We start from the raw sequence: 24359 nt of genomic DNA on the forward strand, positions 1-24359 counted from the left end.
GATTTTCCAGGATAATTATCTGTAATGCAGACTCCCAGCAGCCAGTTGCTACTGAGTGGCCTTGGGAAAGTTACTTAACCTCTTTGTACCTTGGGTGCCTCATCTGAAAAATGAGGATAATAATGATAGCAACTCACAGGGTTGTTGTGAAGGTTAGAATCATATTTATACATAAAGTGTTCGTAACATTCCTGCCACATGATTATATATTATTAGTTGAATTAATGCTCTTGTTACATGCTGTTATAAGACCCCTCCACTTCATTCAGAAGCTCCAGTGAGGATTTGTTATCTTTATTGTTGCTCCTGTTTTCTTAGCCCCCTGCCACTGGCCAGCAGATATTTTGATGATCATTATCATGTTATGCACCTGTGGGTCTTCATTTTTAACCCTGAACTTCTATTTTCCCAATCCAAGAGTAGGGTCTTGATTCATTCTTTCCTCAAGTTGAATTCCTTCTCCATTCACCTTGTAACCTTGAGTTGCTGGGAGAAGCTGGCTCTCCTGGAGCTTAGATTTACTCACCGTGGATGTTAGCTGTCATCTACAGTGTTACAAACTTGACCTTTATCATAAGCGTCCTCGGTATTCCCATTCTATAGCCTCCTGTCACATCTCTCCTGGCAACTCTCCAGGCATGGTAAATCATGGCTGAATTCACATTGGTAAAGAAGGTAAACTATGTGCTAGGCAACCCATGACAGTCAACAGCTATAGCACCAGAAAACTACCACAATTATCACCCTCTTAAAAATAACCATTTACTGAGCATTTTCTGTGAGCATTCCTATGTAAAGGTACACACTATACATAGTTATCTGCTTTCTTCGTAGGATCTTCTGAAGGTATTAGTCTGTTTTGTAAATGGCAAAACTGAGAGTCTAATGCATTTAGATACTTGCCCTGAGTTAAATAACTTTCTAAAGGCCCCAAAGTGTGAAATACAAAGAGTCTAGCTCCAAACTTTAAGCATCTTCTATATTTCATTACTTAGAGTCTCACCAAGAAGGCTTTTCACTCCAAAAACATTCATACACAGCAGCCTTCATAATATAATTTATAGGACTCTGGGTAACATGTAGCCCAGGCCACGGAGTCAGAATGCCTAGACTCAATTTTCTAAGTTACCACTACCTAACTTTACAGGTCTGACATAATTATGATAATATCAATCTCATGAGAAAGTGAAGATCATGATAATTCATGTAAAGTGCTCAAAATTTACCTGAAGTAAAATGAATATCAGGTAGTATTAACTATTTTATCACTATGTCTTTGCTACTGGAAGTACCATTTATTAATTCTTTCACCAAATATTTATTGAGCACTTACTATGTGCTTGGCAGTATTTTAGGCATTGAGGGTACAGCAGGTAACAAAGCAACATCCTTGCTGTTGTGAAATTTACTTCCTGGATGGAAAAGGTAAAACAAACACACAAATAGCCATGTAAAAGTCAGGCTGATGGTGGAGAAAAGGGAACCCTCTTTCACTGTTGGTGGAAATGTAAACTGATACAGCCACTATGGAGAACAGTATGGAGGTTCCTTTAAAAACTAAAAATAGAACTACCATATAACCCAGCAATCCCACTACTGGGCATATACTCTGAGAAAACCATAATTCAGAAAGAGACATGTAGCACAGTATTCACTGCAGCACTATTTACAGTAGCCAGGACATGGAAGCAACCTAAATGTCCATTGATAGATGAATGGATAAAGAAGATGTGGTACATATATACAATGGAATATTACTCAGCCATAAAAAGCAACAAAATTGGGTCATTTGTACAGGCGTGGATGGACCTAGAGTCTGTCATACAGAGTGAAGTAAGTCCGAAAGAGAAAAACAAATATTGTATATTAATGCGTATATGTGGAATCTAGAAGAATGGTACAGATGAACCTATTTGCAGGGCAGGAAGAGAGATGCAGACGTAGAGAATGGACATGTGGACACAGGGAGTGGGGAAGCGGGGGTGATGTGAACCGGGAGATTGGGATTGGCTTACATACACTACTTTGTGTAAAACAGATAGCTAGTAGGAACCTGCTGTGTAAAAGCAACTATACCCCGATAAAAGAAAAGAAAAAGTTAGGCTGAGATAAGTTCTATGAAGGAAATTAAAGACAGGTGAAAAACTCTTGCAAAGATCAGAGGGAAAGAGCATTTCAGGCAGAGTGACAAGCTAGTAAATGCTCTGGGGCAAAAATAATTCTGGCAGATTTGAGGAAAAGAAAAGAAAACCTGAGTGGCTTGATCTCAGTGAAAGAAGAGAAGACAAGAATGAGACTGTATCCCAAAGGCAGAGAAACAGAGTCACGTGGGTCCTGACGACCACGGGGAGAAGTTTAGACTTGATTTTAAGGAATACAAAAGTCATGGAGGCAATGACATCACATTAGTGATTTACATTCCATACAAAATATCTCTGGCTGTGTTTCAGAGGACTTTTGAGAGCAAGGAATGCAAACAAAGAAAACAGAAAGACCAACTAGGAGCCAAAGACACATTTTTAAAAGAGCACGTAACTGGTACATTCAAGTATTGACTTTCACTCACAAAGAGGTATAAACAACTGGTAATAGTTCCTCCTGGAGTGTACTTTTGAAATAAAAGGCAGGGGTGATATGAGAGAGTACTCATCCCCTGAGGTTGAGGAAGAATTGTTGGAGTGGCCTGCCCCAGAAGGGAAAAAGGGACACCAAAAGAGGTCAAAGGTGGCTTGTAGAGAGCCCTAGGGGTGGTCCTGGAGCTAGAATATGCAGAAACTGTCAGAAAGAGGGATTTATTATGCAGTAATAGCCAGAGGAGGAAGTGGCTTAGGTTTCAATACTGAGAAGTAAATCAGTCATGGATAAAAATCCAAGAGCCATTAATGACAGTGTTGTGTGAATGCTTTTAAGACAGGCTGGAGTCACATGGCCAGGGGCTGTAAATAACTGAGGATGCAAACAGCCTTTATGGTTGAGAGTCCACAATAAATAACCTTACTGAGTATACAGTGTGACATGATTAAGAGACCAACAATTTGTAAAGACCAACTGCCTTAATAATCCAGTTAATTAATCCTGATTTTATTTACTGGGCAAGTGATGCAGTTTCATCCTGCATTTAGAAACAAACTGTCAAGTGAGTGAGAACTACTTAGAAAATGGAGTGTGTGGTAAAATATCCTTTTTCAGAAGGGTGAAATTACAATGCGGTTTATATAGGAATTCAAATCTTTAACTAAGGCACTGGGGTCAGCCTTGAAGCAGTGATTCTGGAGTTCTTATAGCTCTTCATAATGGACACTTCTCCACCCCAGATGACTGTTTCCTCTGCCTTGTTAAAAAGAGAAACTAGGTGTTGCTAGGAAAGATGGTTTCTGGACTGACTCCCTTGAGACAGCTTCATCAGAAGCTGTCATTGAGGCTTTGAAAACAGAGGGAAATCCAAGTGTCTTCTCATGAACAGAGTAATTATGGACATTTGTCGATAAAAATATCTATGGAAGATGAATGTGAGGAAGGGAAAGAAGGAATAAGAGGCCGATTCATTTGTGAATAAAGAGCATTAGCCTGTACCATCCCTATACCACTACCACCCCCAAAACCACTAGCTGGGTCCAGAAAAAAATATTTACAGCCAGAGAACAGCAGGGAAGGTGCCTAACATTTTCTGAGATTACCAGAATTGTTTTTCTTTTTTAAAAAAAATTCATTAAGAGAAATCATAAAAACCTTTTTGCAGACTTCTGTGCAACACTTTTTGTCAGGAAAAAAATTGCAGCTCTGTGAGGTTTTCTTCCACTCTCGCAGATTGGTTTATCCCTCCTTGCTGTTCCACATGGCTTGTCCACATGTGTCATAGCATTAGCCCTGTTTATTAACATTTAATTTCTTATTTTTGTCTCTTGCCAGCTACAGTGTGTTTTTCATTTTAATCATTTTTTATTTTTAGTATCTAGGACATTGCTGATTATATAGTAAGTGCTTAATAAACACACAGCATCTTCCCTTTTAGATAGTATATAGTAAATCCTTTTAAACTCTAATATCTAATGAATAGGGAATTGATACTGTATACTGTAATACAGATTTCAGAATGCGAACAGTTATTGGTTTGAAAATCCATTATAGTAACAAGAACACTCAAACTTATCATCAACCAACAATTTAAAATATTAATATACCATCTACCTTCAGGTGAGAAATGAATAACCCCAGCTCGATTGTACAAGATAAAGCTAAGACAAATTTAAAATATCTGTTAGTAAAAGATGATAAACAACACTCAAATAATTTATATTACAAGGGCAACAAGAGAACATGATTAAAATATCTACTTCGTTCTATGAGTGTTCTATTAGCTATAAGTCTGATGTATTCAGTAGTTCATCTAATCCCCACAGTAGCAATGATTTGGTAGGCATTGTTATATGAATTTTACAGATGGAAAAACAAGCCCAGACGTTCCCACCACGGCTAGCGCATTATTGGACTCGGACTGAAAACCGCGTTTACTTTTTGGCCCATACCTCCCAAGGAGTAAGAATTGAGAGAACAGACTTTACTATAGTAATCGGGGAACGTTCCTTGCTGCAGAAAGATCTTGAAATGGACTGTGGAGAATAGAATTCACATAGGTTACTGTGGAGGAAGAAGGACATTTCTAGAGCTTCAGAGGAGGGAAACATAATGGGTGTGCAAAAAGGAACCCGCTGATTGATTTTGAGAGTTGAAGTTATGGAAGAGCAAAGTTAAAGTTAGATGTGAGTGCAAGTGAATGGAGTAAATAATGAAATAAACGTGGTTTGCTCTTTGTTTTTGAGGATATATTTAAGAAGGGAGAAATGAGGGGCCAACATTTACTATAATTGATTGATGGGTGCCCTGGCTGCTTCTCAAAGGAATCTGAAGTGAGAAGATACTATTAGGGGTCCATAAGGTTAAGGTGGTGGAAGAGTAGTGAACACTTACCATTTCTCAACTCAGTGGGCACACTGAGGCTAGGTTTGTATTGCATGTAGGTGTCAAAAGTAAGAAGGCCCTTGATATTTAGACGTGGGTTAAATATTGAATAATTGTTGAATGGATTAGAATATTACCCATCTTGTGCTCTGTTTATGTTTTTATGTAAAAGAAATACTACTACTACTACTTACAATGACGATATAGCTAACATCAACGGGATGCTTACTAATTGCCAGGTAGTGTTGCTTATCTGCATTATCTTGTTTAATTCTCATCTGCAAACCCAGGAAATATACACTACTATTATTTACCTTCTTACAGATGATGAAACCAAGGCACACAAATGTTAAGAAATTTAACATTAATAAGAGAGTAAGTAGAATATTCTAATCTCTGATGCCTTTTTACATTATAATGAGTCATTCATAGGTGCTCTATGAGACTCAAGTGATCTGTTACGTTGGTGATACATTTTGGTAGGAAATATTAGAGTAATATCTATAAATGAGGACTTCCAGCTTTGTCTTCCTATTTATAGATATTGGTAGACTATATGGTTTCAGCATATCAGAATTTCTAGTAACTACCAATTGTACCAACAACAATTGTAGTGTCTCAGGACATCACTTTATCACAAGAAAAATCAATGATTAAGATTAGGTTAAAATAACACCCATATGTAGAATTATACACAATACTTGTGCACAATTTAGTTGAGAACATCTTTGTGACAAATTTAACAAATGTAAGGCTCAAGAATCCAAAAAATCTAAGGCAAGGGGAACACGCTGTCAGGACACACTGAAACAGCTAGAGCCAGAGGACAAATGTTCTTCGTAAATGGCTCTTCCAGATGAGAATACTCTGGTTTGAACAGTATAAAGCAGGTGGGGAGACAAGGGTGGTCCCAAGAGTTGTCACACACAACCGTTTTACAGATGATGGAACTGAGAGCCATAAAGAGGTCACATATTTTGTTACTAAGAACTACATTTATTTCTCAAGGTAGTGCTCTTTCCATTATATATAAGTGACCTAGAGATATGGCTATATAGTGCAGAAAAGTGCACACAAGAACAAAAACATGATTCTTTTTGGTTGTCAGCATCAAATAAGTAAAAGCCTGAGTTTCTGGGATTCCATATTATTGCCTGGATGCCGTTCAATTGTGCTGTCTTACTAGACCAGATTTTTTGGGGTCAGTCTCACTTGGCTTTGCTCAGCTACACATGGCCTCTGTATAAAACAGGGCCAAAGTGAAAGAATATGCTTTTCCTTAATCCACATTTTCTGCCTGGTGAAAAAAATGAAGAGCTTCACCTCAGGGTCACAACAACAACTTTCTCCAATTTTCTCAGCAGTACTTGAGAATTATCTTGTCAGCATCACTGTCTTTTTTAACAGGTGCTGGGAGGGGGACAAGCAACCACAGGTGTAGGGGATAAAAAAGTCATCTGAAAAAAATGTCGTTAAAGAAGCCCAAGTTCGTCCTCTGTTGTGCCTGCCTTTGTAGAGAAGCCAGCGTCCTATGGCCTGCCGACCGAATGGATGTGCCTCTGGCCTAACCCCGCATCCCCTTTTACCCTCCATCCAGGCCTATTCCTTTCCCTACCTCTCCCATGCTTCCGTCTCTTCGATTCCAATGCTTCTCAAGCATTAATATGTGTAAGAATTACCTGTACCTTGTTAAGAGGTAGATTTTTCATTCAATAATATTGCTCTGGAGGGTCTGCATTTCTTATAAGCTCCTAGGAGATGCCCATGCTGCTGGTCTGCAGATCACACTATGAGTGGTAAGGTTCTATGTCTACTTTTGTAACAGATGGTTGAGAGGATGAAAGGAGATTTTGGAGGAAGAGAAAAGACAATTTATTTCTCCTTTTCTCCCATCCTTCACAGTGAAACAATTGTTTCATTTCTCTGCAAACAATTGGAAACAATCTTCCCTGGGACAGCTGACACAGACTTGAAAATATACAATTTATCTTTGCATGCAGTTGCCTGTCTTTTAGTAATATATGGAGAACATTTCTCCAAAAAACTTAACTTTGCTTATTTTTCATAGCCATAGCTCATTAAATTAATGTGATTTTTGTATGTTTATTTTAAAAACAAAGGGGGAAAAGTATAATTATTTTCACCAAGTCTTAACCTGAATTAGGATAGAATTAAGATCAGTGATGCTCTGGTCAACGTTTTTTTTTTTTTTTTTTTTTTTTTGCGGTACGCGGGCCTCTCACTGTTGTGGCCCCTCCCGTTGTGGAGCACAGGCTCCGGATGCGCAGGCTCAGCGGCCACGGCTCACCGGCCCAGCTGCTCCGCGGAATGTGGGATCTTCCCGGAACCGGGCAGGAGCCCGCGTCCCCTGCATCCGCAGGCGAACCCCCAACCACTGTGCCATCAGGGAAGCCCTGGTCAACGTTTTAACTAGGTCTCCAGAAGAAAAACCAAAGAAATTATACCCATTTCGATGGCATAAATGTCACCACCATGGTTACCAATATGAGATCACAGGATACAAAACCAGGAAGAGATTCGTATAAGAGCCTTCAGAGCTGCTGCAGGAATCACTGAGGGGCGCTCCACAAGCAGAGTTGAAGCTACAAGGAAGGATGGCATCACTCAAGGGAAATTACAAAGGAAGAAGAATGTTGACGATCATTTTCTGTAGAACTTTGTATTTATATTCTTTTCTATTACATTTATCTTTGTCTCATAGTTAATTTTGGATTCGTTTCCCAGACATTAGATCATAAGTCAGTGTTCTAAATGTCTTCTGTCCTTTAAATTTATAGTAAATGGTTTTTAAAAATATATGTTGAATTGCAAAAGGAGGGGAGCATAAAATTAACTCCATTAGACTATTTTTGAAGCAAAAAAAGACTGAGTTTACAGGTACAATTTTTACTGAAAAAATAAGAGGATTGATAGAGTAAATCTCTATGGTGATCATCTGTGATTTTTAAGAACAGACAATATTTCCTAAATTATGGCTATTCTAAGGAAATTTCTGTATTTCTGAGACTAAAATAATTTCATCTAAAGTTGTGATGGCGGTGTGAAGCAGCCTTCCAGATTTAAGTTGGAAGAAAGGTGAACCATAGAATCCTGAGAGAGGCTATAGGTAGTAATTGTCTGCTTATGAACAGAGATTAAATCTAGTTGAGGAAGCAGAGAACAGAGAGACATTTGGAGCTAAGGAATAGAGTCGTACAAGGATTTCTCTTCACACGATTTAAGTTCACAGACAATTAAAACAAAGAATCAAGTGACTGTGAAGAAGTATTAAAAAAGTGGTATTTAAGTATAACTCAGAGACATGCATACCTGAAAATATGAAGTATAAATAGAAAGCTGCTGGGTAGAATAATTTTAAAATTAAACAACAAAATTATATATAAAATTTTTCTAAACTGGATGTTTTATTGAACTGTAGACTTGTCAATGATCTACCTATATATGAGTTTCCTACCTGCACAGACACATACACACACACACACACACACACACACACACACAGTCTAATCCTCATCATTTTAAGTGGCTTCTTGAGAAAGTTGAAACTTGGCTGATTTATCACAGAGGATAACTGGAAATGTTATCTAATGTTATCTAATGTTGAGGTCAAGGTTATGATTAAAGAGTCTATTGGATAATATCCCTGCTTATTTTATCACAACATCCAAGCATACGCAGATGTCATTATTTTAGAATGTAAAGTATAGTTTTGAACGATCTATTCTCTCTCATATTCTGCACCTCACTGGTTAGCACAGGATACAAGTGGAAAAATAGGTACGTGACATTTTTTAGAAGCAGAATTATTTGCACTGCTATCATCCTTGCTCTATACTTATAATTATCTAACATCTGCTTCTCCAATAACAGTTACCCAGAGGTGCAGGCTTTGCTCTTTCTTGAGATAAATGGCTAAAATATTTTCTTAGCTAATGAATGGATAACGATGCTCTCAATTTTATCACTTGTGCAAATTTATCTTTGGACACTGTATTCAGATTACCCTCAAATGTGCATTTAAGTATCGGATACCACATAAATGTCAGAGGGAGAAAAACTAGACGACTCTTGGCAGTCTGCAAGAGCGATGTTGTCAAAGGTCATCAACAAGTCTGACAAAACAGTCTTCATTAACAGTGTCTGTCAGCACCTCCATTTGGAAGTAATTTGGATATTTGCAGTGACCCCGTCAGTTCTGATTGGCTGGGCAGTGACCTTGACCAGGGTGAAACCTGTTCAGTGTAGCTCAGATAATGCACTGTAGGTGGAATCCAGGATGACAGATGGCAGTGGGGTCAGTGAAGAGGAACTTGTCCGTCATTGCTATTGAAGATGAAGCCACTCAACAGTGTAGTTCAACTGACACAAGAGCTGTGGTTTGCATACGCCACAAGAGAATTGTCCAAGTTCCTTTATTTTTAAAGAAATGCTATAGTCTCATGATCTCAGAGTGCATGAGGTTGATAAGTGGACAAGAAAGCCTAGCTGTTGGAGTTTAGCAATAGACTAGACATTTCAAAACTTGTCTTTGACTTAATAGCCAAGGTCTGAAAAGTCTTGTTGGCTGTATCTTTATTGTGGATAACTTCTGGACCCAAAACTAGTTCCTGTGAAATTTTTCTTCATTCTTATTCACAAACCTGGTTAGTGAGAGTAATAACCTTACTCTTCTAGTAGACACATCCGTTTCTTTTCCCTCCCTCGCATACCACAGAATCAATATGAAATATAACTTTGATAATAGAGTATTATGCTTTCTAAATGCTAGAATAATAAGACTATAAAAGCAATTATATTCTGGAAATAATTAACCTTTGATAAAACAATCTGGATCTGTTTCTGTAGTTTCAGGGGCACTTTTTTTTTTTTTTCCAAATATAAAAAACTAGGACTGGATAGGATATTGAGTGACCTATAGCACAGCATTTTGATTCTGGGCTCTGAAACTCTATCATTCAAAAACTACAAGACCCAAGACTGATAGGCTAACGACCTAATGGAAACACATCAACATCCAAGTAACACAACATGATGAATCAATAAGAAAATACACCTAATGTTCAATTACTCATGGGATGTTTAACAATCTTGAAGAAAATCTCTTAAGGCTCTTTCCTACACACTGACTGCCTGAGCTCAGGAGCTTTTACTAAATCTTCATCATTGGCTTTTTCCTTGCAATGTTTTTGGACCAAAGAGCCAACCAAAAACGAATAAAAAGTGAACAATTTAATAGAATAGTGAAGTATTAAAACTACAAGAAGGGGCTTCCCTGGTGGCGCAGTGGTTGAGAGTCCGCCTGCCAATGCAGGGGACACGGGTTCGTGCCCCGGTCCGGGAAGATCCCACATGCCGCGGAGCCCGGGCTCCGAGCCCGGGTGAGATGTGGGATCTCACCTCTCACCATGGCCGCTGAGCCTGCGCTCCTGGAGCCTGTGCTCCGCAACGGGAGAGGCCACAACAGTGAGAGGCCCGCGTACTGCAAAAAATAAATAAATAAATAAAAACTACAAGAAAACTGACCGATGATGTAGTTAAAGTGATTCCCTGCCTTGTGGATTACTCAAGGTTCATATCTAGCATGTTAGATGTGCCTCAGAGATGTTTAGGACAAGATAAGAGTAACCCACGGAACTCTGCTTAATAATTAGACATCATAATTTCTCCTATTTATCCTAGTTTAAAAAGGAGCTCCTGGGGAGGCAAAATAAGACCCTGTCCATCCAGTTCCCCAATCTGCAGACATTTATGCTTTCTTTATCAATTTGCTTTTTTCATTTGGTCATTTTATACATAAGAGATAACATCATCCAAATGGCTTTTAGGATAATGCATCATTTTCACTGAAACACTTTGCCTAACTGAATTTGAGATCCTCCCATTTGGGTAGAGCAGCTTTTATAAAAATTGCCTCAACCAGGCTCATTCCAGCTAAATTTACACCACCTGTTTAAATGTGCATATTGTCGTGACCCACAGAGACTGCATTAAGTAATTAAGAGACAGACCACATAGTGTCATTTGCTGTAAGTGAATCTGTGGATTCAATCAATAACCACCTGAAAGTGCCTAGGGCTACAGGATTAGGGCAAAACCTGCTGAGACAAGCCCTGGGGGTCCAAATGAGGGTGCATTAATTTGAGACACCATTATGCAGTTTTCAGTCCATTTTAATTAGTCATAAAACATAGTATAACCCACACTGTTAACAAAATCATCCAAGATAGATTCTGCTTTGCCTTAGCAAAGACTCAAAACAGAGCTCAAGATAAAATTAAATAGCCAGTTGAGCAGAAGAAGAAAAGACATTAATCTTATCTGCTTTTCTAAGGCATGGTTTATCTCCTAAAGAAGAACTGAACCCTGGGATTGCTGCAAGCTCTCTTATTTTCTGCAGGCAAAAAAAAGAAAAAGCCATTTTTGAAGTGCTAACACTACTGTAAACAAAATTTATTTTATGCGAATTTTTATAGGTCTACTAGTGAAAGGGTTGAGCAGCTATTGTTTGCTAAACTGTCATTTGTTTGGTTAAAAGTTCATCATACTCGTCCAGAGTATGGTCACTGCTTAGGAATCAGATGACCACACCAGAGCTACACACTATATGGATCATATAATTTGTTTCAGATCAGCTTCCTTCCAGATGGTAAAATCTGGTGTGTTTGTTAAGAACTGGCTTAAGCCCTGATTCACTCTAGAGTTCAGCTGAAACAGACTAATTAAATGGGACCCATCCCAACACACATGTCTTCTCCAGGCTGAAAGTGATTTAGGGTCTTGATGGCAGTTAGTGACCACTGGGTGGATTTGTATTCATTCTAGGCAGTCAGCAAGCGACAGTGTTTCCACCCTATGAGAAAACTTGAGGTGATTATTTCCCAGGTGGCTTTTTCAGACAGAGGTCTCTTACAAAAGAAGAAAGGAACACTTTGACAAAGTCCAAAGAGCAGCTCATATTTAAGACTTTTTGATGGACAAATTCAGGGGCCTTTTCAAACTCTACAGGGTGCTTTTGGAATATGTTTGGAATGTAAACACGTACTTGAATTGCCCAGCTGCCACCTGGCTTAGAGTGTGACCTTTCATATCATTTTTGTATTTTAAAGCAAAAAAGGAATCTTGGTGATCATCGGGGTCAGACTGTTGCTTTACAGACAAGAAAAATGGGACTAAGGTAAATTACGTAATTCACTCACATGAACTTGTTTTCCAACCAAGCCTCCACATTTTGTCCCATCCCAGAGCACATAGGTTCTATGGCATGGGTGCACCTCAGCAGAATGGCACTTATTGGTGACATTCTCTCTCTCTTGCTTTTATTTATATCTTTTTAAAATTTATTTATTTTGGCTGCATTGCGTCTTTGTTGCTGCGCGCGGGCTTTCTCTGGTTGCAGTGAGCGGGGGCTACTCTTTGTGGCGGTGCGCGGGCTTCTCACTGTGGTGGCTTCTCTTGTAGTGGAGCACTGGCTCTAGGCACATGGGCTTCAGTAGTTGTGGCTTGCGGGCTCTAGAGCGTAGGCTTAGTAGCTGTGGTGCACGGACTTAGTTGCTCCGCAGCATGTGGGATCTTCCTGGACCAGGGCTCGAACCCATGTCCCCTGCATTGTCAGGTGGATTCTTAACCACTGCGCCACCATGGAAGTCCCTCTCTTGCTTTTATATTCAGCTATCTCCTTTTCACTTCTGCTTCTTTTTCTTGCTTTCTCCCACATTACTCCTGCTCTCCCACTCCTTTTTTTGCCGTCTCGCTTTTTAAAAGCATCTCCCAATTCTAGCTCTAAGTTTTAATTATAGTATCAATAAGAATAGCCTTCGGAAGCAAAACAAACAAAACAAGACAAAAAGTGCCTACTGAATAATTGCTCACATGATTTCCAACTTTTCTCAAGTTTCGCCTGAGAATGTTTATTGTGCATAGCATTTGTCTGAAAAATGCACTGCTTATGACATTTGGGGCTTGCTTGTTACATATTTAATTTTATTTTTTATGTATATATGCAAAAGCAAAGAACTCAAAGTATTTTTGTTTGTTTGTTTTTGGTGGTACGCGGGCCTCTCACTGTTGTGGCCTCTCCCTTTGCGGAGCACAGGCTCCGGACGCGCAGGCTCAGTGGCCACGGCTCACGGGCCCAGCAGCTCCACGGCACGTGGGATCTTCCCGCACCGGGGCACGAACCCATGTCCCCCGCATCGGCAGGCGGATTCTCAACCACTGCGCCACCGGGGAAGCCCTCAAAGTATTTTGAATTCCTCCCAGGACCTAGTACAGAGCTAGACTATCTGATTATTCAGAGGTTGATTTTCTATCTGGACCTTTTAGATCAATGGCTTCGATTTACAAAATGTGTCTAATCAATCAAATGGTTGCTTACAACTAGTTTAGGGGGGAGGAAACACTTCTAAAGTGCAGATTTCCCTATGTATCTTGAATGGGACCGGAATTTGAATGCTGCATTTGATAGTGGCCTCAGATAATCCTGGTATTTAACTGAGGCATTATAAGGTTTTAGAGATTTAACTTCCCTACACAAATGAGAAGTTGTTTCAAAACTTTCATTAAATCTTTATTTAGTGAAATAAATAAATATTTATTTATTTATTCTTTATTTATTTTCTTTCATATTTAATGAAAACTTTTATTAAATCTTTACACACACACCCCTATACCACTACAGCTGGAGTGCAAATGTACAAAAGAAATAAGTTCATTTTAATCATAAAATTTCATTAACCTAATCTTTAGTGCTATATGTCCAGAATTTGTGCAATAACCACAACAAAATGAGTGTTAGAAATACTATGCTAGAATTACAGAAATATGTCATAATCCTGATCATTAACCATAACGGAGTCTATAAATTAAGGAAATGAGAGTAACCCAGGACAAAGAAAAGTCCTTGTGAAAGAGCAATAGAAAACTGTTACAATAAGACAGAGGCGGGGGGATGTGGCACGAGAAGTGCAAGGTTGACTCACAGAAGGTACGGTGGCCCGGAGCAGCCCGAAGATGCGAAAACGAAGCCGAGCCCCTGGGGAAGGGGGTGCAGAACGCACTGGCACGAGGTGCGATGGCTCATGAAGGTGGAACGACTGAAAGACTGCGCAAGGGAGCGAGGGGACCAGTGTCAATCATCACTGCTGACTAATGCGGGTCACACGAGAAGGTCAATGAGTGGCAAACCATAGTCGTTTGTACGCTATAACTACACAGGTGCCAGAAGTGAACTGTTAAAAGAGTGTGTGTGTGTCTGTCTGTGTGTGTGTTCACCTACGGCAGGATAGATTATGGAGATACTTTATTTTGCTCTCAGGGTGTTTGTTCTCGTCTTTTCTGCCCTTACACTTCAAAGCAAGTGTCCCGGCACGGTACCCCCTCCCTCCCTCACTCCCAGGTGATACTATGTTTTACGACTAATTAAAATCCTACACAAAACTCCTGCGGAGATTTGTGTAGCTTGATTGAAAATCAAAATTGCCTTAGGAAAATTGGATCTTTATGATTCATTACATGCTCTTCATATTATGTTAATTAACTATATAAATTAACTTTGTTTCCTAAATAATTGGATTTAAAAGTATGTTTAATGTTTATATTTTTTTAATTTACTATTTTCCAGTTTTACTGAGACTTAATTGATCTATAGTTCTGTATAAATTTAAGGTGTACCTACAGCATAATGGTTTGACCTACGTATATTGTGAAATGATTACCAAAATAAATTTGGTTCACATCATCATCTCATATAGATACAAAAAAGAAAAAGAAAAAATATTGTTGCTTTTCCTTGTGATGAGAACTCAAGATTTACTCCAAACTTATATACATATATAAAACACAGCAGTGTATGTATAGTAGTCATGTTGTACATTACATCTCCAGTACTTACTTATAACTAGAAATGTGTACCTTTGACCACCCGCATCCAATTCCCCCTCTCAGCACATCTGCCTCTCATAACCACAGACAGATGTGATCTTTTTTCTATGAATTTGTTTTTTTCTTTTCTTTTTTTTTTTGCGGTACGCGGGCTCTCACTGTTGTGGCCTCTCCCGCTGCGGAGCACAGGCTCCGGACGCGCAGGCTCAGCGGCCACGGCTCACGGGCCCAGCCGCTCCGCGGCACGTGGGATCCTCCCAGACCGGGGCACGAACCCGTGTCCCCTGCATCGGCAGGCGGATTCTCAACCACTGCGCCACCAGGGAAGCCCTCATTTTTTTTTTCTTTTTGGATGGCAAGTAGGCGAAGAAAGGAGTTAGCATTATCACTGGACGTGGTCCTGAATCCATAAGCAGGGGTTGCTGCAACAAAGTGTGGGAAGACAGGAGTACTTAGAGATCCCTCTGGTTCACTGGAGCATCTCTTGTTGTTTTCATGCCAACTGAGGAGTCTGTCAATTTCAGTAAACTCTTTGGCAATATTGAAGCAAATGAAAGCTCCAAACCCTTAAGAAGTAAGTCATCTAGAGTGAAATTTTAGCTAATGGTGAGAAAAGTATAAAACTGGTGACAGAGGAACAGGAAAACAAATATCACTTGTACCTTTTTAACTAGTTGCAACAGCAGAGGCAGTAAATTGTTTCAGTAACTTTTGAATATTAAGTCATTGTGTGTATCCTAGAAAAAATTTTGAAAAATAAAAGTAGTATGGAGTGCTCAGCCAATGTGATCCTTCATAGATAAAGTTATAGTGAATGGATTTACAATATCCAGGACATGGAAGCAACCTAAATGTCCATCAATGGAGGAATGGATAAAGAAGATGTGGTATATATATATATATACAGTGGAATATTACTCAGCCATAAAATGAATGAAATCATGTCATTTGCAGAGACATGGATGGACCTAGAGACTGTCATACAGAATGAAGTAAGTCAGAACAAGAAAAACAAATATTGTATATTAACGCATATATGTGGAATCTAGAAAGATGGTTAAGATGATCTTATTTGCAAAGCAGAAATAGAGACGCAGATATAGAGAACAAATGTATGGCTACCAAGGGGGAAAGGGGGTGTGTGGGATGAATTGGGAGATTGGGATTGACATATATACACTAATGTGTATAAAATAGATAACCAATAAGAACCTGCTGTATTAAAAAAAATAAAATAAAATTCAAGAAAAAAGAATATACTGTATAGCACAGGGAATTATAGCCATTACCTTGTAATAAACCCTAATGGAGTATTAAAAAATTTATAACACAAATGATTACAAAAATAATTAAAAGAGCCTCTAAAATTAACAGGGAAAAATCTATGAACTAATCATAAAATAAGCAAATGATATTAACCAATCCTTTACCAAAGAAGGAAATATAAATGCCTTTTAAATATGAAAAGATGCTCACCCTCCCTCAAAAATTGAAATACCATAATATATAGATTTTAATTTATCTATCAAAATTTAAATTGTATCTGAACCATTACAACAGTTTTTAGTAACAAAAAATTGAAAACAACCTAAATGTCCATCAATAAATTATAGCTGTACAATGATAGCTCTATTTAATCTATGACACCATGTCCAAGATATGATAAATTTTAAAACATAAGGTTAAGAAAGAAGTATTTAAAAATCTGTAGATAAAATGGACGTGTGTGTATAGTATGTGTGTACATGCTTGTATGTGCACAGGTTACCTAGAGACATATATGTTATCTATAATTATGTTTACCTTTCAGGGGAAGTAAAATGGAGACTGAGGGGAGCTGATTGCTTTTTCACTATAAACCCTTTTGTGTTCTGAGGAGTTTTCAGGGCTGGCCTTGAAAGACATCAGTGAGGAAGAATCCTCCCGATGGGCAGAACGCTTGCTCGTGGGCCTTGTCCGTCAACTTGTGTGGAAGGAGATTCGGCCGGAGATTAGTGCTTCCTGAATGCTGAGCCTTCGTGCCTCACTTGCCGCACATTGTCCTGGCCCTGCACGTTACTGCACCCCTCAGAGCCAAGCAGGCTGCGGGAGATGGACTGGCCTCTTAAAAGCATAGCTGAGGTGCCAGCTTGCGGAGGACACCCTGGGAGGACGGTGCCACCTTCCAGGATGTCACGTACAGCCTAGATCAACTAGTATTGCATGGAGCTGTGTCCACAGTAGGGAGAATTCAGGGGCTTGGGAACCAAACTGTTGAAGTAGGAGTGGCCCTTATTACCTCCACTCCCAGTGATCCACTTGGAGGGAATTCGTGTTTTCCACCCGTACCGTTGTAGATTCCACAGACCTAGAGACTCTGGCTCCCCGTGACAGTAGCACTGACATTTAGACTCCTGCTGCCACCAGGTCTTCCAGGATCCTCATGCCAAGAGGCCAGCAGGAAGAAGAGGAGCCGCCATCCCAGCAGCAGTGATGGAGCCCATCTTCAGGAGGAGGCAGGGCAGCTGCTGCCCAGTGTGGGGAGGGATAAACATGTTTGGTTCCCAGGTGATGCACTGGGTTGTCCGGGGCACTGCCATGCCAGGTTTAAATGGTGTGTGGAGAAGCAGCTGCAGCCTGGAAATGGCACCGTCACCAGGGGCTCCGACCCTTCAGGAATGACGGTGTAGGTCATCCAAGGAGGTAGAATGCCTGGACCAGCAGAGGTGTGGGCCGAGGGGAGTCTAGAATGGGTGGTGGAGGAGAGAGACGGTGAGTATCAGTTGTAGTTCTGAGATCAGGCACAGCAACGGGGGCTGTAGTTCATTCTACCAACCCTTCTCTCACAACTTTCCCCAGGAAGTCAGGCCAGCCAGAATCCTGGCCAAGCCTTTCCCTGATGGGGAGAAATTGGCTAAGAAGCAAGTGGTTGTGAGGCCCTCAGATATTGTGGCTCCACCCAGATCCCTTCTGTAGGGCCAGTTACTCCATCCTCAGCCAAGAGTCGCCATCCCCATAGGCAGTTGTCCTCAGTTGCAGGGCACTGCCTCGCACAGGCAGCCCAGGCCAGCGACTGTCTGACGTGGGGGCTTTAAAGGCCCAGCCCCCTTGTTTCAGTTGGAAGGGTTCCTGTGTTCCCATCAGGATCAACTGGGGCCTCAGCAGGAACTATTCTGTAGGTCACTTTCTCCATCTGCTTAATCCTGCCCCTTCACTTCCTTACTAGTGTATCTCCTGAGAGAATGTCCTCAAACCCCTTCAGTCCAGAATTCTCTGGTCCCAGACTCTGTTTCCAGAGACCCAGTGTGAGGCCTGGGTCTGAAGGCAGGCTGCTGTAGGAGGGCAAGGGGGAGAGGCCGAAGCACAGACAGTACCCCTGGGTAGCGCTTTCAATCAAGAGGAAAGAAACATGGTGGTAGCTCCAAGAAGCCGGTGGGGTTGAGAGTTTTTCTTTTGTCACTACTGGCTGTTTGTTTAAGATGGGAAAGACTTTGCTTCCTTGTTGACGGAACAGAGAAGGAGAGGAGGAACATAAAGTAAAAGATGAGGAAAATCAACAGAATGAATTTACACAGGTGAAAGGAAGGACGGGAATCAAAGGATTATGTGGCAAGTTAAGAGTTGACCTTATTTTAGTGTACGGTATGACATAAATCTGACTTCACGTTTTGCAAATGGTTAGTTCATTCTTTTCCCACATATACATATTGCTTCTTTTATCACAAATTAAATCTGCATATATTCATGAGCATGTTTCTAGATGCTTCCATTTCATAACATTATTCTTCATCCAATATTAAATTGATAAAATTACTATAGTTTTATATGACATTTTGATAACTGGTAGGACAAAACCTTTCTCCTCATTACTCTGTATTTTTAAAATTTCAAAATGTGTTTCATATATATCTTGTGCTTTACTTTGCTTTTTAGATTTCCAGGATGCTTTATCTTTTTGCTGTTATTCAGAATTTTTCCATTAAATTTTCAATCTTTTGTTAGTTGAGATGTGAAGGGCCTTAGATTTTATTGTGTTGCTTTTAGAGATTTTAATAGATTTTTGTGTATTGCTCTTTTATTGATCTCCTTATGGAATTTTTATGAGTTTTTGCAATTATTCATTTTCTTTAGGGTTTTTTCAGATAGCGGTTTTTATCTTTTTAATAATTTATATCTAATTTCTCTTTTGTTTTTCTTGTTAGCTAGAACCCGCTATATGGTTCTCTGAGATGGACATTTGACTGCAGGAAGACGTGCCCTTCTCGTGCCCTTGAAGGGTGAAGGAAGAGAAGGAAACGAGATTGAGCAGATAATAGAGAAGGTGCGTTGTTATGCAACCAAAATATTCCTTTGCAACCCACATGGAGCTCTAAAGCTTACAAGATCCTTCAGAGTTTCGGCAGGGACCCCGGATGTCCAGTCACGGGTTGCTGGCTGTTCCTGAAGGGGGCAGGGGCTTAGGCCAGGTGACTCACATCAAATGATGCAGTTCCTGAAGAGAGCTGAGCGCCGAGGGCTGTTGACCGGGCAGTGCTCCTGGCACCCTCACCAGCAGCGAGGAAGTAAGTGTACCTGTCCTGAAGGGGGATCTGGGTAGCACATTACAGAATTCACTACACACCTTCCATGAAAGACGAGGATATTTCTGCATCATGGTTTGAATATGATCAGGGATTAACTGATTTATGTAGTTTGGGACAAACTGCTACTAACACTTACCTGACATTTGTGCTACCTTACGTGTTGGGAGTTAGCACGATTTCCCCTCGTCTACTTCCCACCCCTAACCTCTCTCCACGGCCGCCCCGGGCTGCCCCCACCCAGTGTAACACCTAGACGCCTGGGAACTACCTGGGCCAGATTCTCTCGCAGGAGGTTCCAGTTTAGGTTCCACTAATTAGAAGCACCTGCTTGAGGTTTGAAAAAGCCGCGGACGCCAGTTTTGCTCTTGGGGCAGCAGGAGGCGGAGGTACGAGTTCCAGCAGAGAGATTGCCGCAGCCTCTGGCCATTTTCCCGTGAATCTTCTGCCTCAGTTTGCACAGCACAGTCTGGCCCAGAGGTTTGCAATGTGTCAACGTCACCCGGGAGCCTGAAACAGTGCGAATTCTTGGACTTACTCCAGACCTACCCGCTCAGAAGCTCTGGAGGTAAGTGTTTTCCTGAGTCCCTGGTTGATTCTATAAACCAGAGTGAGAACCGCTGAAGCCTGTTTTAATACAACAGATCATGACAGAGTTTTCTAACGGTTTGGTTAACAGAACTACCAGGAGTGATTCTGAAAACTACAGATTCCTGGGTCCCACCAGTATCTCCCTATAAATAACACTCTACAGGAAAAGGTCCCATGAATCTGTAGTTGCACAAGTATCCCAGGTGATTCTGATTATCAAGTGTAAGAATTTGATCAAGTATTGCTCTGTGGTCTCCCCAGTTTCTTGTTTAAACAGCATTCCCGTTTCCTTATAGTTGTAAAGATAAGGAAAAGCAATTACAGTTTAATGAAAAAGCTGTGACTTGTTTGGAAAACTGTGCTCACTCAGCATAACATCCCTTTTAAAAACTTTTGCCTTCTGCAGTTTTGTTTTTCTCAGTACTAATTCAGGATGACTTCATCACAGTCACAGTGATCTCATCACAATCACAAAATTGCAGATACCTGGGCTCCATTTAGGCATATTGAACGTGATCTCAGGGCATGGGGCCTGTCCAACAAACACACCAGGACATGAAAATTTGAGAGCCACTAAGCAAGTTTTCTCTAGTTTATACTAGACCACAGGAAGTACCACCAGATGTGCTATGTATACTACAAGCAAATATGAGAAAGGGTTACCTACAAAGAGTCCTGCTATTAGCTCTGGGCTTCAGTTTCTTCATGGGTAGATGAGAGTGTCAGAATAGATTATCTCTAATTCCTCTTCCTTGTTCTAAAGTGCTAAATTGTGTATTTATCAACCAGGACCCATAGCCACTTCCAAGAACCATGAATAATGTTATATGGTTTTCCTTGGGCTTCTTGCTTGACCACATTATTTACTGCATTGGCTGGAGGCAAATATTTCAACTTTATCACGCCTGTTGGTGCATAACAAAGGGGAAAGAGCCAAATGTTGTAAATATTTTCTTCCCATTTTGATCCATTTCTTCCAAATTTTTTCTACTCAAAATATTCAAAATGATGATCATATTCTTGGACAATCTTACAAGATAACTGAATTAGATTTTACTTCCAAATGAAAATATTAAATACTTAAAACATCAAAAAGTCAGTAATATCCAAAACATTCCATTTTAATCTCAGTATCTAATTTTAGTCAAGTATTTTTTATTGTAAAAATACAGTCTATATTAATATTCTTGTAATGGCTTATAGGACTACATGTCTAACCATTCAGGCTTTTTATGATTGTTTTTAGCTAAATGTGTCTTTTTAGGCTATGAATAAGTGATGATAAGTAGTCTATATGCTTGAAGAGAAACTAAACCTGTGTTGAGAAGCATTAACACCATGTCTTGCATTGGCATTTAGTAAATGTTTCTTGAATGGTGATGAATTACTCCACAAATTATTTCTGACACAAACAATGATTTTTAAAAACATCTTTGCATGATTTGAACAGTAAAGAGTAAATCCATCCATGGGCTTACAGATGCTTCAGGTCTTTTAGTCTATAATTGTAATGTATCCTAAAATTATTTCCCATTGCCCTGAAATGCTTAAATTGCTCTCAATAAATTAAGAGTTCCCAAGGGCATGGAAGTGACAAAAGTGAGATTGCAGCAGAAACCACATTGTTTCTTTTGTAATGGAATTTTGGTGTGTGCAGGGACCATCTTATTGAATACAGGTGTATCAGGAAATATTTGGATACAATCCAGCAACCATCCAAAATTGATTAAAAGTTGTCATGTTGTTTGGTGACTTAATCTAGAATGATAAATAAATAGAAAGTGTTTGTTGGCTTTTCCTGTCAGTTTTTAAAATGCTCCCCAAAGCCAATTTAATAGTCATTTTTTTCTGGAATATTCCACTCTGGTAAAGTGTTCTGAGTTAAAGACAAGAACAGTCCAGATCCATGGTTTGCAGCTCAGTAAAGCCAAGTATAGTAAAGCCAAGTCTATTCTCCTTCAGGGCTCAGTTCAGAATACATCTGTTTAGCCAGATTTTTATTTCCTAATTGAGAAAAATTCAGCCAGTTCCTTAATTTCAAAATTGCATCATTTAATATTATTTTGATGGGTTTATTTTTATATTCATAGTTTTGGTGATATTTGATACTGGTATATTTTTAGAAATAAAAGTCTACAGTGATTAGTACGTTTTTGGCCTTTGAGTAGGTTTCATTTTGTTACTGTTAAAATACTGGTGTACATATTAACAAACTGAAAAATAAAAACCATATGATTATCTCAATAAATGCAGAAAAAGCTTTTGGCAAAATTCAACAACATTTGTGATAAAAACTCTCCAAAAAGTGAGCATAGAGGGAAACTACCTCAACATAATATAGGCCATATACAACAAACCCACAGCAAACATCATTCTCAATGGTGAAAAATTGAAAGCATTTCCTCTAAGTTCAGGAACAAGACAAGGATGTCCACTCTCGCCACTATTATTCAACATAGTTTTGGAAGTTCTAGCCATGGCAAGCAGAGAAGAAAAAGAAATAAAAGGAATACAAATTGGAAAATAAGAAAAACCGTCACTGTTTGCACATGACGTGATACTATGCATAGAGAATCCTAAAGATGCCAACAGAAAACTACTAGAGCTAGTCAGTAAATTTGGTAAAGTTGTATGATATAAAATTAATGCACAGAAATTTCTTGCATTCCTATACGCTAACAACAAAAGATCAGAAAGAGAAATTAAGGAAACAATCCCATTCATAATTGCAGCAAAAAGAATAAAATACCTAGGAATAAACCTACCTCAGGAGGTAAAAGACCTGTACTCAGAAAACTATAAGACACTGATGAAAGAAATCAAAGATGACACAAACAGTTGGACAGATATACCATGTTCTTGGATTGGAAGAATAACATTGTGAAAATGACTATACTACCGAAAGCAATCTACATATTCAATGCAATCCCTATCAAATTACCAGTGGCATTTTTTACAGAACTAGAACAAAGAATCTTAAAATTTGTACAGAGACACAAAAGACCCTGAATAGCTAAAGTAGTCTTGAGGGAAAAGAATGGAGCTGGAGAAATCATACTCCCTGACTTCAGACTATAAGGCTACAATACAGTAATCAAGACAATATGGTACTGGCACAAAAACAGAAATACAGATCAATGGAACAGGATACAAAGCCCATAGATAAACCCATGCAGCTATGGTCAACTAATCTATGACAAAGTAGGCAAGGATATACAATGGAGAAAGGACAGTCCCTTGAATAAGTGGTGTTGGGAAAACTGGGCAGGTACATGTAAAAGGATGAAATTAGAACACTCCCTCACATCATACACAAAAATAAACTCAAAATGGATTAGAGACCTAAATATAAGACTGGACACTATAAAACTCTTAGAGGAAAACTTAGGAAGAACACTCTTTGACATAAATCACAGCAAGATCTTTTTTGATCCACCTCCTAGAGTAATGGAAATAAAAACAAAAATCAACAAATGGGACCTAATGAAACTTAAAAGCTTTTGCACAGCAAAGGAAACCATAAACAAGATTAAAAGACAACCCTCAGAATCAGAATGGAAGAAAATATTTGCAAATGAATCAACGGACAAAGGATTAATCTCCAAAATATATAAATAGCTCATGCAAGTCAATATTAAAAAAAAAACCCAATCCAAAAATGGGCAGAAGACCTTAATAGACATTTCTCCAAAGAAGACTTACAGATGGCCAAGAGGCACATGGAAAGCTGCTCAGTATCACTAATTATTAGAGAAATACAAATCAAAACTACAATGAGGTATCATCTCACACCAGTTAAAATGGGCATCATCAGAAGATCTACAAACAACAAATGCTGGAGAGGGTGTGGAGAAAAGGGAACCCTGTTGCACTGTTGGTGGGAATGTAAAGTGATACAGCCACTAAGGAAAACAGTGTGGAGGTTCCTTAAAAAACTAAAAATAGAATTACCATATGACCCAGCAATCCCACTACTGAGCATATAGCCAGATAAAACCATAATTTAAAAAACATATGCACCCCAATATTCACTGAAGCACTATTTACAATAGCCAGGTCATGGAAGCAAGCTAAATGCCATTGACAGGTGAATGGATAAAGAAGATATGGTACATATATACAATGGGATATTACTCAGCCATAAAGAGGAATGAAATTGAGTCATTTGTAGAGACTTGGATGGATCTAGAGACTGTCATACAGAGTGAAGTAAGAAAGAGAAAATCAAATATCATATATTAATGCATATATGTGGAATCTAGAAAATGGTACAGATGAACCAGTTTGCAAGGCAGAAATAGAGACACAGATGTAGAGAACAAATGTATGGACACCAATGGGGGAAAGTGG

The sequence above is a fragment of the Kogia breviceps genome, chromosome 9, assembly GCF_026419965.1.
Source record: "Kogia breviceps isolate mKogBre1 chromosome 9, mKogBre1 haplotype 1, whole genome shotgun sequence".
NCBI classification, from domain to species: domain Eukaryota; kingdom Metazoa; phylum Chordata; class Mammalia; order Artiodactyla; family Physeteridae; genus Kogia; species Kogia breviceps.